This window comes from Eublepharis macularius, chromosome 1 (genome assembly GCF_028583425.1).
Source record: "Eublepharis macularius isolate TG4126 chromosome 1, MPM_Emac_v1.0, whole genome shotgun sequence".
NCBI classification, from domain to species: Eukaryota; Metazoa; Chordata; class Lepidosauria; order Squamata; family Eublepharidae; genus Eublepharis; species Eublepharis macularius.
Window position 1 is genome coordinate 28,017,866 of NC_072790.1, and position 17,416 is coordinate 28,035,281.

The window sequence follows — 17,416 nt, forward strand, 5'->3', positions numbered from 1 at the left end:
TCCCCCTCACCTCATTGTAGGGTTGCCAGCTCTGGTTAGAAAATTCCTGGAGATTTTTGGGGTGGGGCCTGGGGGAGGTGTGGTTTGGGGAGGGAATTGATCTCAACTAGCCAAGGCAGCCATTTTCTCCAGGAGAATTGATTCCTGTTTAGATTAGTTGTAATTCTAGGAGAACTCCAGCTACCACCTGAAGGTTGGGAACCCTACCTCATGGTTGGCCAAAGAGAGAAAGGAGAGAGAGAAAGGAGGAGAGAAAGGAGGGTCCACCATGTTCCTGCACTCTGCACATGGGTGAAATCAACAGCAGCCGGTACATGGCTTTCTCTGTGGTGGCCCTTACCCTGTGGAATGGCCTGCCTGAGGAGGTCAGGAGAGCGCCCACTCTCCTGGCTTTCCGCAAACGATGCAAAACCAAATTATTCAAAAAGGCTTTTTACTCAGCTCTGAGGGAAGTATTGTAGGGAGGGGGTCTCAGATGCTTCGCTAATGAGTTACGGACCATAGACTTCACCACTATGTTGCCTTGCATATTATTTGTTGCTTTCAATATGTACTCCTATGTACTTTCTGTGCTTCATGTTATCTAGAATTGATTGTGTTCTGTTTCAGCAATTCTTCAACTTTGTATTGGATCCTTGCTAATGCTATATCTTTGTAAAATCCTATGGCATTGTTTATGAAAACGACCTTGACACTGTATGGAAAGGTCCTTGATATTGTATGGAAATGTCCTTGATACTGATTGTACTAATCTCACACTATGTAATCCGCCTTGAGTCTCAGTGAGAAAGGTGGACTATAAATGACATACATACATACATACATACATACATACATACATACATACAGTGCTTTTTTCTGGGGGTACGCAGGGGTACGCATACCCCTAAACATTTTGTGAATCTAACAGGAGAAAGTAAAAATTTTTAAAAGTTGGAATTCCCGCTAAACCAACTCCAAACGTATTATGGATATTTATGTGATTTGTTAAGTTTTATGTAGCGTATGTTGGCAACAAAGATGCTTAGTTATATTTAAACTCACTAGGAGCACTGTTTGTCTTACAAAAAATTGAACGTCTTTGAGCATCAAACACGCCACCAAGATTGCTGGCATAATCGGTGATCGTTAGGGTGCAGACGAATACAAACAAGTCTTCTCTAACCCACTTGGAGCTCTGGTAGTTAGAATCTAGCACGGTGATTGGTCAGTCTTGTTGCTACCCCCAATGGCGGTGACCAATTTGTGTATTTGTGTACATTTTGCGCAAGGTGTGCAAAGAGTTTGTCTATACCGAAACTCTTTGGTTGTGCGCATGTGTCACTATAGACGGGTTTGGTTGGCAATATTGATACCCATAATTCTCATCACCGACAGTCTTCTGACATCATTTCCTTTCACAGTGTTTCTTGAGTCTCAGATGGAACCGAGTGTTTAATCTGTGAAGTAGTGTGGTGTTTTACTGATGAAAGTTTGGCCTATAACCTCATTGAGTGGCACAGTGAGCTGTGTAATATGAGGTGACGCATGTTCTTGGTAATTTTGTCCACTGACTGCATTTATTTTTTCCGATTTGAACTATAAAATGGTGATTTTTCTTGAGTCAAACTGAGAGTACCCCTAGAAAAAAGCACTGCATACATAACTGGAACATTAGAGAAAAGTGAAAACCCTTGTTTAGCAACCAAGTTACATGTTAACTAAAGGTCCATCCTTTGAGCTTGGAAGAACAAGATGAGAGTTGCTTTGTAGCCCTGTCTTTGGAGCGAGGGCTGTAGTATACCCTGAATAACTGCAGTGTTGCCCATTCTCAAGAGATAGAAATTTCTCAGGAGACCAGAGGGAACATTCCATTCATTGCTGGTGCAGAAGGCAGGGGGACTTACTAAAGGAAGCGCCCCCATGCGTACAGCACTGTGTAGGGATCCAAACTGGGAGTTGGGAAATTCCTGAAGATTTGAGAGTAGGGCCCGGGGTCGGCAGAGTTTGGGTAGGGGACCTCAGCGGGGATGTTGTAATGCCATAGAGGTCATGCACTGAAGCAGGCCATTTTCTCCAGGGAAACTGATCTCACTAGTCTGGAGATCATTTGAGAGACAAGAGAATTTATTTTATATGGCCATAGGCCTTCACCAATCCACAACCTTTCATAATAAAACATGCATACAAATATAACAATGTGCACATAAATATAATTACAGTGAAATGCATTTTACCTAAAATATAAAATATAAACAATTTTAAAATCAAATGGTTTCTAGCAGATTAAAAGGCAACGATCTGTATCAGTTATTTACTTTCCTAGTTGCCCCATTTGCCCTAATTTTTCTAGCAGCCACGGCATACAGTGCCGTTCTATTGGAAATGAAAGGATCTGTGTGTGAGAGTATAAAATTTAATTTATCAAAATCAGGCAGAAGATGGAGACCAGATAAAATATTGGTGAGAGATTTTCCACTTGGTTCCTGGTATAAGGGACAGTTTAAAACTTAGGGCCAAGCTACAAGTGATGAATGACACTTGAACGGCAAGTGAACAGACTCACATGTATTCCTCCCTGTTCACTTGCGCTCCACTATGTGATCAAGTGGAGCGCAAATGGAGCGCAAGTGAACAGGGATGAATACATGTGAGTCTTCACTTGCCGTTCAAGTGTCATTCATCACTTGTAGCTTGGCCCATAGTGTGGTAAGATACATATAGGCTGGGAAATCAGTTGTAATTCCAGGTTGTTGCCAGGCCTGACTTGGGAGATTGGCAACCCTAGCACTATGACCATAGAGAATCTGTCAGAATGAGGAAGAGGTGGGTGATGTCTATCCCTTTCCATCCCATCTGAGGCTGACATGGTCCTTTTGCCCAGTCAGCCCTCCAAACCCTGATGGGTCAGCTTGAGTCCGGAGCTTTGTTTTGGGAGATTTCCCGTTGTCCTTTTCCAGGGGTTCCACCTCAATACACTGTTCCTCAATTCACTGCATGCTTGGAAGGATATAGCCGGTTCCCGAAGTGTATACTGCAGACTGTGGAGCCTTTCACAACTCACTGAACAGGCAAATTGACTTTGCAGAGCTGCAGAAGAATACATGGCGCTGGTTGGCTGCCCCGCATGAAGTAACTCAGATAAGACTTGTATAGCACATGTTGCGGCTGAGGCATCACTTTCGGTAGTTTCAGAGAAACAAGACACACTCTTTCTCCTGTTGCTGACTAAGAGACCTAATTTGGGGGTGGGGTGGGGAAATATGGTTAGCCACTTCAGGAAATATTGCGCTGCAAAATGCTACACACCGAACTTATGCATTATCTAAAGTGCAGGCCCATCCTCAGAGAAGGGACTCCTGATGAGGTAAGGAAATTTTGCAGAAAACACAACGGGGGAAATACAGTAAAGGGAACAATAATTGATTTGAGGCAACTTTGAAGGTTTCTGTAGGCATCTGTAGCAAAATATCTGTAGGCATTCAGCAGGAAGCTCAAAGGGTGTTGAGGGGGTAGGCAAAAAATCCTCAGTGAGGGATCGGCAGTTCCCTGGAGAGGTTTCAGCCAATTAAGTTTTCTTGGCTTCCAGGGGACTCATAAGGACATTTGTAACACATGGAAAAGTTATAGCATAATACAGTTTTCACATCCTAGAAAATACTGGGGATTTCTTTTCCCCAGTGGTTCAGGATACATCTTGTAAGAAGTGTTGCTTGGCATTCTTAGTGTCGGGCAAGACATTTACATGAATTCAGGATATGACCGCAAAATCACATGTTCACTTTGCATGGAGAATGAGAAGTCTTCTTGTGTATCTGCAGGGCTTTTTTTCTGGGAAAAGAGGTGGTGGAACTCATTGGGTTGCCCTCAGCGAAAACGGTCACATGGCTGGTGGCCCTGCCCCCTGATCTCCAGACAGAAGGGAGTTTAGATTGCCCTCTGTGCCATGCAGCGCAGAGGACAATCTAAACTCCCCTTCAAGAGGTTCTGGGACTCCGTCACACCGTGTTCCTGCTGAAAAAAAGCCCTGTGTATCTGTGCACAGAATGATTTCATAAAGTTTGTTGAGTTTGTTTTCTTCTTGATCATTTTCTGTAATAAGGATGATTCATTGGTGAAATAGTGAAACCTCATACTGTCCTTCTCCAGCTCTCCCATTTTCCTTTATTCCATCTTGTTACAGGGAATGGGTGTGTGTGGTGTGTGTGTGTGGAACTGCATGGTGTAGCCCGATCTTGTCAGATCTTGGAAGCTGAACAGGGTAATGCTTGGGGGACCACCAAGGAAGACTTTGCAGAGGAGAGCAATGGCAAACAACCTTTGCTCCTCGCTTGCCTTGAAGGTTCCTTGCTGGAGTCACCATAAGTTGGTTGTGATTTAACAGCACATACATACACATACAGTGAATGGATCCAACAGTATACTCTTAGGTGTTCTGGTAGGGCGTAATCTGTAAAACCAGAAGTGCCAACCCAAGTAAGCCTCAAAGGAAGCCCTAACACTAATCCCAAGTGAGTAGAAGTGGCTGTGATGAATGGAAAGTACTCCAGTTATACTAGAAGGTCATCATCCCACAGAACATTGCCTCCATGTAATGCTTGAGTGGTTGAACATGGCTTGGATCCAGAATAAAAATTTCCTGTAACAGAATGGAACTTTCCTGCCTCTTCCTTCCCACAGCAGCCCACTGATCTCCATGCAACACTTTCCCTGTGGGATAGGGGCCCTGAGGAGCAATATAGGCAGGGCTCATTTGGAGGGGGAATGCCCCAGAACGGCGTTCCCGTAGAGGTGAAAAGAGGTCACATGGGTTTTGGCTGTGCCCATGTGATTCCTTTTCCTCCCCTCTGCCTCCTCTCCAAAGGAGGGTAAGTTGGTTCAATTCATTCTGCTGCTTTATTTTCATTCATGACTCGTGAGAGAGAGAGAGAGAGAGAGAGTGAATGAGAAAGAAAGTGCAAGCCGGGCTACTAGGTCTGGATCTCCAAAGGAGGAAGATAAGCTGCTTCAATTCATTCTGCTGCTTTATTTTCATTCGTGACTCATGAGTGTGTGTGTGTGTGTGAGAGAGAGAGAGAGAGAGAGAGAGAGAGAGAGAGAGAGAGAGAGAGTGCAAGCTGGGCTACTAGGCCTGGATCTCCAAAGGAGGAAGGTAAGCTGCTTCAATTCATTCTGCTGCTTTATTTTCATTCGTGACTCATGAGTGAGTGTGTGTGTGTGTGTGTGTGTGTGTGAGAGAGAGAGAGAGAGAGAGAGAGAGAGCAAGCTGGGCTACTGGGCCTGGATCTCCAAAGGAGGAAGGTAAGCTGCTTCAATTCATTCTGCTGCTTTATTTTCATTCGTGACTCATGAATGAGAGAGAGAGAGAGAGTGAGAGAGTGAGTGAGTGAGTGAGTGCAAGCCAGGCTACTGGGCCTGGATCTCCAAAGGAGGAGGGTAAGCTGCTTCAATTCATTCTGCTGCTTTATTTTCATTCATGACTAGTGAGTGAGTGAGTACGTCCGTGCAAGTAGGGCTGCTGGGGCTGGCTCTCCAGAGGAGGGTAAGCTGCTTTGAGTTCATTCTGCTTTATTTTCAGGAAATACCTGGAGATTTTGGAGGGGCCTGAGGAGTGGGTGTTGCCTTCTGACACACTTCCAGTGATGTCAGGGTGTGTGGCAAATGTGAATGAGATATGCTAATGAGTTCCTGCAGTTCTTTTTCTACAAAATGACCCCTAAATATAGGGGAGTGTGCAGTGGAAAGGGAGAATCCATGGAAATGTTTAAGTTTCGTTTGGATCCAACCCAATAGATTGTGTGGTTTGCCCAGAGTGGTAAATGGTTGGGTTGTTGAGAGAAATTCTCTTAATTCCTCTTTACCCAGTTTCTGAAATCCAACAATCCTTTTTCTTTCCTCTTTTTAGGAATTCAGAGTCAGTTTCTAATCAGTTCCTTTTTGATCAAAGGGAATTTTGAAAAGAAAAGGGGCAGAAAGGGAAGTTCTGCAATGTCAGGATTTCATTCTACAAATGCTCAGAGGCAGGCAGTATCTTCCCAAGTCTTCCTATCTTCCTGCTAGAGCACCACCCTGGGTGTATAACATAAAACAATTGAAGGAACTGAAATTATAAACGGGCAACCAGATTTCTCTTTGAAGAGAAATAAAAGACAAGTTCTGCTCTTAAAAGAGAATAAAAGGAATCAACAGCTAAATCTTAAAAAGTTAATTTCGGGAAAAGCGATTCCCCACCCCATAAGAACTCTAGTAAATGGAAGCATGTGGATATGTGTAATGGTCAATATGTTTTCAGTATAAGATATTCCTTTTATAATTGCCGTGTGGTGTCTAGAAACTGAAACTGTTGTGGACTGGTCCAAGCTCAGGTTGATGGTGAGGTGAAAGTTGAAAGCTAGTGGAATTGCTCAAAGACTTCCTTCAGAAGGGTCCTGAGGTTGAAAATGTCATTACTGAATCTCAAGTACAGGAGAGACATTTGTGGGAAGGAGGTGAAGAAGCTCTGCTCTAAGTCAGCTGGGTATATGTTCATATTTTGTGTGGTCACGTGAGTCCCATGTCTACACTGCTATCACAGAAGTTGTCACTAAATCTGAAGAAATTATTGGTGAGGACAAAGGGGCAAAGCTCTCCAGCAAGGTGTGCTGTGGTCTGATCCAGGGAAAATGTTCCTGGTGGTTTATCGTCTGTGAAGACTTTTGATACGTAGAGTCTCAACATCCATGGAGGTCATGATTAGAGATGAGCACAAACCGCATTACGAACCGTAAAAACCCACGAAAATGGCGATCGTGCGATAGTGACCCGGTGGATCGTGATCGGCCCTGGCCAATGATCCAGCGGTCGGGAAAGGCCTGGTTCGGGGTGTTCGGGCTCAATTTGGGAAGCCAGACACTCAGGCACCACCAATCTATTCCCCTGGCAACGGAGCCAGGGGAAGGCCTGAGCTCTGTCTGCCCTCCTTCTGGCACCCTGGAAACCCAAATGGAAGCCCAGCTTTCCTTGATCAGCAGGGCTTCCTTCCAACCATGGAGCTGCAAAGCAGTTATAAGTTGGGAGAAGACACCAAGGGGAGGGAGGGGGGAGGGGGTGTTCTGTAGCCATGGGCACTCCAATCTCATCCCTGCAAACCCTGATAGGCAGCTCTGATGGCCAAACACAGACCTCCTGTGTTGCTGAATGGAACCCTTGCTTATAAATAGCCGTGGTCTCCCAGGCTGGGTTTCATCTTCTGCCAGCAGTGAAGTGGGACAGAGCTCTTGCTTGCCACTTGCTAGCCTTTGGGGAGAGAGACTGAGATACAATTGAGCTTGGCTTTGGGCCTTTGAGCTTGGCCCCACTGTGGCCTCCACGATCCACGGTTTGGTTCGGGAACGGGAGATGCCTGTTGCTGTTCGGGAATTCGGGATCGTGGTCTGCACCGAACCACGATCCACTGGTTCGATAATTTTTTTTGGTTCATGCCCATGTCTAGTCATGATGCTGTTCTCTGGAAGACAACCAATTATTTGTAATTTCGCCAAGAAATCACTAATTTTTCACAAACAATGAGGATTACTAGTGGCAAGCGGCCTGAGAACAGAGTCCATGTAGCTTGGAACTTCTACTGTGATTGTGCCAACGTACAAAACAATGGGTCATCCCCCTTGTGGGAAGAGGGGTGGAAGATTTGTGTTTTAAATAGTGGATAGCAGCATCTTGGCTTGTCCATGTCAGTTCATTCTTTGTATGCATTCTTTCATTGTACTTAATTCATTCTAGTATTCCTCCAAGGAGTCTGAGGATACTGGCCAATAAACATTCTCTCTCTGCCACCTGTATGTCTTCAACTTTGTTCATGATAACAGCAGCTCCTTCCTTTGTCAGCCCTTCTGTGGCATTAAGATTGTTTTCAAGGAGATTGTGTCCGCTGATTTCTTCAGATTGGCACAGCCACAAAAGCATTTGGTATAAATCTTCACTGAGGCATTGGGACAATCAGGAGGTGGTGAGTAGGGGTGTGCAAAATGCAACTTCCAAGCGGATGATATACATGGAAATTGCTATTTTGAATCATTACCCTGATTTACCAGAACGGCAACACAAATTCATAATGCTTGGGAATAACAAAAACCCCTCCCTGAAAAAAATCCATTTTTTCTAAATTCTGATGCTTACCAGCCATACAGCATGAGTAGCACATTTTTTTTAATTTTTCTGCTGATTTCCTGGACAATGGCATTTATCCCTTCCAAACAAATCATTTCAATGAAGGAGCACAGAGCGCTCCCAGCCAATCTACTGATTTCCTGGACAATGGCATTAATCCCAATTAGAGCACAGAGCACTCCCAACTAATTCCATCCTGCAGAGAGCTGTCATTCTCCTTTCCCCCTGCTTTGTGGAGTGGAGAGAAAGCTCCCCTCCCCTCTGAAAATATAAAGCCTGGGCTTGTTCAGGAGCCTGTAGAATTTAAACCCACTATCCCATTAGCTTGAACCTTGAGGGTTCTTTGGTGGACAGACAGAAGACACTCTGCTGCAGTTCTGGTGAAATCTGGTTGAAAAACAACTCCCTCTGCCCCCAATGTTCCCCATAAGTAATAACGGAGAATCTGCCAATCTTCTTCCTTACTTTGCTGAATAGACCACAACATGGAAGCATGGCAAACAGAGTTTTCACCAGAAAGCTAAAAGTCTTTTATTGTCAGCCAGTGTCTGTAAGAGTAGGAAAATGAAATTAATGCACACAGGGTTGTTGTTGTTTTTTAATGCCCATATCCATCTGGAGCTCTCCTACTAGGCTGCTGCCATTTTAGAAATCAAGGCGCAAGTGCAGCTGCGTAGAGAGGGCCCTATTTCAAGGATCAGTAAAACTGGCCTCCTTTCTTCAATCTTCTTGAAACTTAGTGCATCTTTAGATTAGAGGGAGGACTGTATTCTTTGCAAATTTGGTGCCATTATCTTTATAAATGGCTGCCCCAGACCCTTAAATAGATTCCCCACTGAAATCCTGAAGAAAAAACTCAATTATGTGACTCCCAAACAGATAATATCCTACCTGGAAATAAACAATCATGGTGATCAATCACACACACCCCTCACTCCCGAATTCCAGATCAAAAATTATAACAAAAATGTTCTCGGTGCACACCCCTATTGGTGAGTCCTTCTTGGTGTAGTGTTGGGGAAGAATGGCAGCATAAAGGTGGCAAGCTCTTCACCCTTCTGCCAAGTCGGAAGCAACCATTTGGCAATGAAGTGTTCACTAATATGCCAAGAGGACAGCATCTTTTGGTCATCACACTGCTTAGTGATGAGGTGAAAGGACTCCAGGTCACTGCAGAACCATTTAATCATTTTTAAAAATATGATGTCAAATTTTAAAAAATTGATTGGGTTTAATTGGATAGCTCCTGCCTAATTTTGATAGCTCCTACACATTTTTTTTCTGTTGCAAAGGGAGGTGCACAGCTCTACTCCAGTCAAGAGTTCTTTCTCAAATTCATTGTTTATCGTAAAAATTGCATTGGGTCCATTATAATTCTGACAGCTGATTTACTATAAACATTGATATTATACCCACAATTGCTATTTAAAATTTCATTGAAATCACCTTGTAAGTTTCCTATGAAAGCAGCTTCCTACAGGAATGAGATTATAAAACCAGGGATATGATGCAATAAACATTCAAAAGAAAATGTTCAGTCTCTTGTATGCACCTTAAATGTCCTTGCAGCCCCTAGAGAATTGACAGCCTCAGGGAAAAGTTAGCATTTCTTACTTCTCCTGCCAGGTTACACTATTTCTCAATAATTCATCATCGCAGGGAATTATTACACATACCAGTTTTGCAGGCAGCTGACCCACTGCAAGTTTGATTCTGCCGTTGCTAATATACAATATGCTGTGCAAAGAAAAAAAATGGATCTGCATTTGCATTTTTATATCCAGTTAATGTTCTTTCATTGCCACAGCTAGTAATGTTCTTGTCATCACAGAGACATTCCTCCCACTGAAATGGCACAAGCATCTGGTGTTGACTCAGAGCAAATGGATCTGGATTGGAGCCTTTGATTTTGACCTTCAGATGCAACGCTTTCCTCTAACTCTTCCTTCCACCACCCCAAGCATAAACAAAGAGCATGTTGCCTCTACTATATATGTATTTCCGGGCAAGATGAGTCATATTCGTGTGAGTATTTGCGGGTTGGGCTAGACCCCATAATGTCTTTCTTTTGCCAAAAATTTCACTTGGCCACACATTCTGGCTACCTCGCCCATTTAAAATTTAGAATCACAGTTCTGAAATGGATCAATAAGCACATTTAATTTCATTCAACTGCTCTGCTGGCAAAGTATACACACTGAAACTGTGGATTCAGCCATTTCACCTGCCTTTGGACATTTTTTAAAGATACTGCCAAATTCTCCTCCAAAAAATATTTGGGTTGGATTTGGAGGTTCTAACTAACATACAGGTAATTTCAAATCAGAGTTAAAATCAATGATCACATCTGTCAGGATTCATTAACTTGTTACCAAATACTAAATTTTATTACACTCAGGGGTGTGCATAATGAAATTCCCGAGCTGAAGATATTCACAGAAATCATCTTCCAAATCATTACCTTGGTTTTCTGGAACAGTAAAACAGATCCAAGATGTTAGGGAATAACAACCATCCATTTTTTCTGAGTTCCAATCCTTACCAGCCATGCAGCAATGAATACATGTTTTTCTTTGATTCTCCTGATTTCTTGGTCAATGGAGGTTCTCAGACCCTTGCAAGGGAGAAGCATAGAGCACTTCCAGCCGATCTACTGATTTTGGGAACAATGGTGTTTCTTTCCTTCAGATCATTGCAAAGGAAGAACACAAAGTAATTCCCAGCCAATCTACTGATTTCCTGGACAATGGCTTTTATCCCTTCTATTCAGATCCTTGCCTGGTAGGAACACGGAGCACTCCCAGCCAATCTCAAGCTGTGGAGAGCTGCCATTCTCCTTCCTCAATCTTTTGTGAGATGGAAAGTGTTTTTCACTCTCCAAAACTAGAAACTCTGGGCTTGTTCAGTGGGCCATAGAATTCAAACCTGTTATCCGATTTGCTTGAAACTTGGGGGTTCTTTGGCAGACAAACAGAAGACATTCCACTGTTATTTTGATGATATTTGGTTGAAATGACTCCAGCACCCCAAAAAAGGCAGGATGGAGCCCAACCCAAGTTTGCCACACCATCACCAATAGTCTTTCCGCTATGTCCCCACCCTCTATGTAAGGGTCTGGCAACCTTAAGGCAACATGGAGATGTTTGATTCTCTTGCTTCCCATTTTGTACCACAGCTTTATGTATAGTGGGCATCAGAGCAGAAGAGGGGGCTAGCAGTCAGCATGTTTTTTCTGTTATCATTAATCAACACATATCTAAAGCCTCAGATTTTGGATCTGGAAAGCAGCAGACAGGTTCCTTCCCAAGCCACAGACATTCAGCACTTTCTAAAACCTCGTCCTATGGGAAGGATCTGTCGTACTTTCTCTTGCTCTTTCCATGCAAACATCAGGCTTTCTTCACAGCCTACTGTAATATCTATAAGTATATTCTGTTTTATTGTAACTCCAGGGTTCCAGAATCAAGAGTGGTCCCCTGCCAAGTTTTACTTAAAGCTCATGATAAAACAACATACTGCTAAGAAGGACTCTAGTGTACCTGGTGTTCTGGTCTTTGACCATTTCCATACCCCCTTAAAGGGGCAGCCAACTCACAGAACGCTGGCAACATCTCCATTTGCAAAACATATGTGAGCCGTTTGGCTTCCGTTTTTTCAGTGTCTTTTCTGTGACCGTGGAAAGTGTGTGCCCAGAAAAGAGGCTAAAAAACGGAAGCCAAACGGCCCGCAACCATTTTGCGAATGGAGACATCTAGATTCCTGAGGAAAAGCCGCCAGCGTTCGGTGAGTGGACCATCCCTTTAAGGACGTGTGGAAACGGCTTTTGTTTCATAATAGTTGTTTTGAGTAATGTTACAGTCTTTTTACTTAAAAAGACCCTCAGATTATTCCCGAGTGTCTGTTTTTTACCCCTACACTGCTCTGTTGCAGCACCTACTCACCCAGCCTGTAAAGAAAGGACTTTGAGTTGAAGGAATTGGGGGAAGGGGCATGGAACACTGGAGGCATTCAGGGGAATGGAAAGGTCTTTTTACAGATGTATTGATTTTTGACAGGTTGATTGAAAGGTTCATTGTACTGTAATCTGATACATTGATTTTTTAATTTTAAAAAGGGGAACAGAAATACTTAAGAAAGTAATAATTTCTGAAATGCAAGTTCAGTTGGACTAAGGAAAGAGCAAGCTGTAAATCCTAATGAAGGAATTATATTTTACATCATGGATTTTGTGGTTTTAATGATGCATAAGGGAGATGATGTTTTAACGATGTATAATAATGATGCATAAACAGTTTGCCATTCTCATGCACACATATTTCAGTTACAAGACGAAAGATGGCTCCCAGCTAAAAGCAGGCAGTTAAACTGAATGGCAGCCTGTTCAGGAACCAGTTCAGGTAAGGTTTTGGTGAACTAGGATTGAAACTGAACCTCTAAAATCCACTTAGTAAACCCTAAGCGACCCTGACGTGGATACCCCAGATAAGCCTGATCTTGTTGGATCTCAGAAGCGAAGCAGGGTTGGCCCTTGGTTAGGAATTGAATGGAAGCCCTCCAACAAAGACCAGGGTTGCAGAAGCAGGCAAATGACGAACCACCTCTGTTAGTCTCTTGCCTTGAAAACTCCACCAGGGGTCACTATACATCAGCTATGACTTGAGGGCACTCTCTGCCACCACCAATCCCTTAGCATGGGGTCAGTTCTTTCTTTCTTTCTTTCTTTCTTTCTTTCTTTCTTTCTTTCTTTCTTTCTTTCTTTCTTTCTTTCTTTCTTTCTTTCTTTCTTTCTTTCTTTCTTTCTTTCTTTCTTTCTTTCTTTCTTTCTTTCTTTCTTTCTTTCTTTGCTAAGTTGATGAGGCTTCTTGGAAAAACAGATGGAGCCCCAAGGAGTTGAGGTGATGAAAATGGCAGATAAACTGGGAGATTTGCAGGGCTCTCCTACGCAGAGGTATATCATTTTAAGCCCATGGAAGTCAATTGACTTAGAAGAATGTAACTCTACATAGAATTAGACTGTTAATCAGGAAGAAAAGGGATCTCACCTTGAAACTGGAAGGGGGGGTGATAGTTTTTAGCAGTTTTAATTTAAATTAAATATCCATTGTATTATTTAGCTTGGGGCCTCTCTGGGTGACTGGGTCTAATGCTTTTTCGCTCTCTCCACTAGCTAACAGGAGACATTCCTATCAGAACTGAATTGCTGAATATGAAACATAAACAGTTTCGGACAGCAATGGGTTTTCCCCTCGAGCTATATAATGATTTTTAGATTGAATATTCATTTTATAGAGTCATATCGCAAGCAAAAGAGTTTGGTATGGATTCAAAGGTACCTTTCACAAGAGAAGCAGAACTTCTATTAGTGGAGAAGGGGGGTAGCAATTTTTCCCAGTCCCCCCACCCCAACCTGCCATTCTTACCTGTCTTTCCACTTTGCCTTCTTACTGTTCCTGAGTTTCTTGACTCCGGCAGAGTTTCATGGGGTTCGATGAGTTCCTGAACTAGTTCCTGAACCACTTTTAAAGTTAGCATCCAAACAGGAGTGTTAAAAAAAATACCGGCATGCCTGTAGGATAGAATGGGACGATAGAGATGGTCACCTGGTTGTCTCCCATCTTCTGTGGCTCTGAAGTCTGCAAAAAAGCACAGAAGAAGCAATTCCCAGGACATTTGGGGGGAGAGGAGTTGAGATGCACCCCCCAACTTTGCCTAGAAGTGTCAGCCTTAGTACAGTAACTTAGTATAGCCCTACTCTGAACTGAACCCAGATTGCTACTTTAAAATAATTTATTTGCATTGCCCCATGATGATTTCATGTGCTTGCTGGGGGCAGGATATCTCCTGCTCCCAGAAGGCATTGCCCACTGGCACTGCAGCAGCAGAAAAAAAGTTAAGTCAGTCCTCTTTAGGAATCACCAAAAACTCTATAGTTTTGTTATAGAGTTTCCAGTGATTCCTAGAGAGACATGATGCCACTTCCAGTTTTTTCTCAGAAGTGATGTCACACTGTCACTGATGCCCCCCATATTCCCACACCCCTGGGCCGTTTCCAGATGGCTTGCCTGAAGCTGCTCCATGCTGCAATGTTGTGGATTGTGCTGGGGAAAACGTGAAATATCGCGTTTTCTCGAGCGAGTTTTGCGCGACGTTGCACAAAACTCGCTCGAGAAAATGCGATATTTCGCGTTTCCCCCGGCACGATCCACAACATTGCGGCATGGAGTGGCTTCAGGTAAGCCATCTGGAAACGGCTCTGGTCTCGCATTGGTTGCCAAGCCCCTATCCACCATCCTAGTACAGACTGTCAGTCGTACAGGCACTTGTTCTTAAGCACAAGAGTCCTTGTGGCTGGAAGGTCTTCAGTATTTCTCATAGGTGAACATGGCTCATTCAGTGTACATACACACATTTATAGTGTTATCATTTTCCACTAATTCCTGTACCATACAATATCTTTCTAAAGTACTATTGCATGCTATCGGATGAAGTGCCCAATGTAGTATGTTCGGGTTGCCACTTATCTAATTGTGGCAGAAATCCTCCCAGCACTATTACTGCATTCCCTTCCACTCTCTTAACTAGAGCAGTGGGAGGAGGTGAAAAAAGAGGAAGAGTTGGCAATTGACATCATGACATCACTTCCAGGTTTTACCATCGAGTTTTGAGAAATCCTTAGATTGTCATGACATCACTTCCAGGAAAAACTTACAAGTGACATCACAATGTCAATCAACAATTCCTCTCCTCATGCCCCATCCCCAAAATCTCCCAGGGATTGAGGACAGAGGCCTGACAAACCCATAGTACATAAAACCACGCTTGCCCAACATCCTCAGCCTTCTCACAACAAACGAATGTCTCTATTCAGAAATAACTTGAAACCACTGTTAGCAGTTTGTGAAGTTTAGATTCAGCACACAAACAATCACTCTAATCTTTCTTCTTGGCAAAACTGGTGTCAGAGCTTTTAACTCTGGGTGGGCATCTCTGTAGCCAGGGAGACCGAAAGGGCATGGCCAAGAAGCAAGCCAACATTAAGTCAGGAGGTCTGTATTAAGGTATCTCATGAAATCCTAGTTAAGACTCTGCTAAAAAACCAATATCAAACATGGCTTCACATCCTGTTCTCACAGGCCTTAACTTAACCATAGCTAGTGAAGCAGCCCGTGTTTATTTTAATCCCATGGTTATTTTAATCAAACCTCGGTTTTGCATAATGTCTGGAGTGAGAGTTTCTCTGCATGAGACATCTTACATGAGGATGCTCAAGTGTAGGGAGATGCAGTGTTAGCCGGGAAACATAGCTTAAAAAGACAGAGCCAAAGGTTCTGTCAATTTCACCTCTCTACAGGTGGGTAATTTAAAAAGACAGCCAGAGGAGAGCTCTCCTCAGAGTGTGTGTTAATTTGATCTTCAGCTCCCCAAAGGCTGTCAATTTCACCTCCTTAGTGTAGAAAGGTGAAATTGACAGAGCATTTAGGGAGGCAAAGATGAAACTAACAAACTCTCTGAGGAGGGATCTCTGCCTGCTCTGTGCAGAGAGGTGAAATTGACAGAGCCTTTGGCGCTGTCTTTTTAAATTATGCTTCTGGGCTAACATTGCGTCTCCCTACACTTGAGCATCCCCACGTAAGATGTCTCGTGTAGAGAGACTCTCAGCTAATGACACAAAATTAGGGTTGCCAACAACCTAGAAAGAAATCCCCCCCCCCGCCATTTTAACAGAGGCTCTGTGGTGTGTTATTTACCTCCATTCTGCGAGAAAGCTGCAATTGGCCATTTCTGCACATTAATCTTCAGGTTAAAGGAGCAAGACATCTTTCCCCCCAGGTTGGCGGTAAGTTAACCCTGTAGAAAATGCAATTATTTGCGAGTGTGTTGATTCTGGAGAATCAAGCTGGTGGGGAAGGGAGTTTACATTGTGCCATCAGCAGGTTTGGAGATGTGTACATAACAGACACTGTGTCATCAATAGTTTTGATCTGAGAGCTTTCCTGATTGCAGAGTCATATGCTTTTCCTTCATTCTGGCAGCCAAAGACTAGTCCATCCTCGTGATGGAGAAAAGCAGGCAGCTTTGCCCGCCGACGATGCCGATAGCTGTATCTAAATGGTGCTCTAATTGCCTTTCAGTAATACAAATGGAAGCATCATTAGCTGTACAGCAGATGCAGTGTGGGTTTTAAGCCATCTCAAAACCTCATTTTATCAAGATCTCGATGAAGATAAATGGCTCTCGGAGGGCCTCCCCTTCCGAGAGAGGACACAGTGTCTCTTGCAGGGCTATTGCTTTTATTAGCAAAGCAGCGTTGCAGGATAACAAAACGGTAACGGAAAAGTTGAAACGCTTTTCATCCAATATTTATTAGGCTGTTGAATTCATAAGGGTGAGGTTTGCTGCTTTGCAGTCTGGATCTATAATGGGGATGAATGGATAGTTTAAAAAAAATTACAAGGAAAGGAGGAATTGAATTGATTTTTTTTAAAAAAAAAACCAACATTGTATATGTGACTTTTAAAATTTTGGTTCCTCATTAACAGAGTGCATTGGATCAGACTATGCGAGATCTCTACTCCCAGACCTCCACTGTTGCCCCAACCTCCACTCATTTGGCTGGTGGAAGGGAAAGATATGGGCAAGCTGGCTAGAACATGTGATGAAATGGCATGCATGTGCTCCACAGGCTCCTGATGACATCACTTCTGAGTTCAACCAGAACCGACAGGGTCTCTGCCAAGATACGATGTTTGGAGCCAGTTTCTAAAGAATTGCTCCTGCTGCGACCACACATGATATCTTACTAGGCACAAGAAACAAATTCCAAACCAGTGTCGCATAGGGTGTGTTGTATATCATCCCCATTTCATTCTAGCAGTACCCACTGGGAGCATGTGGAACATGCATGTGAAAGAAGAGAAGCGGTGCAGGCCCCTTCACACCAGAAGCCCCCATCCCCCAGTTTCAAGGTAGGGGGAACGGGCAACCCTGATCTGGAAAAACAACAAGGGACTGGGCCGCCAGCCAAAGTGAAGAGGGCATTCCTGTAGTTGGCACTCTAAAAGAGAAAACTCAAACTAGAAGGGCAAGCCTTTGTGGTCACAAAGCTGCAAGCTGTGAATGTGCACGTGCGCACTAAGCATGTACTATAAGTGTCGGGTACAGGCCTTTCACTCTTTCTCTGTGGAGAGAGGGGAAAAGGACGTATCCTGCCCTGAAGGCCCTTGAAATTGAGGCCCTCCAAATTCTTAGTTCTTGTTACTTAAAAGTAGCGGGCTTATCCAATTCTTGACCT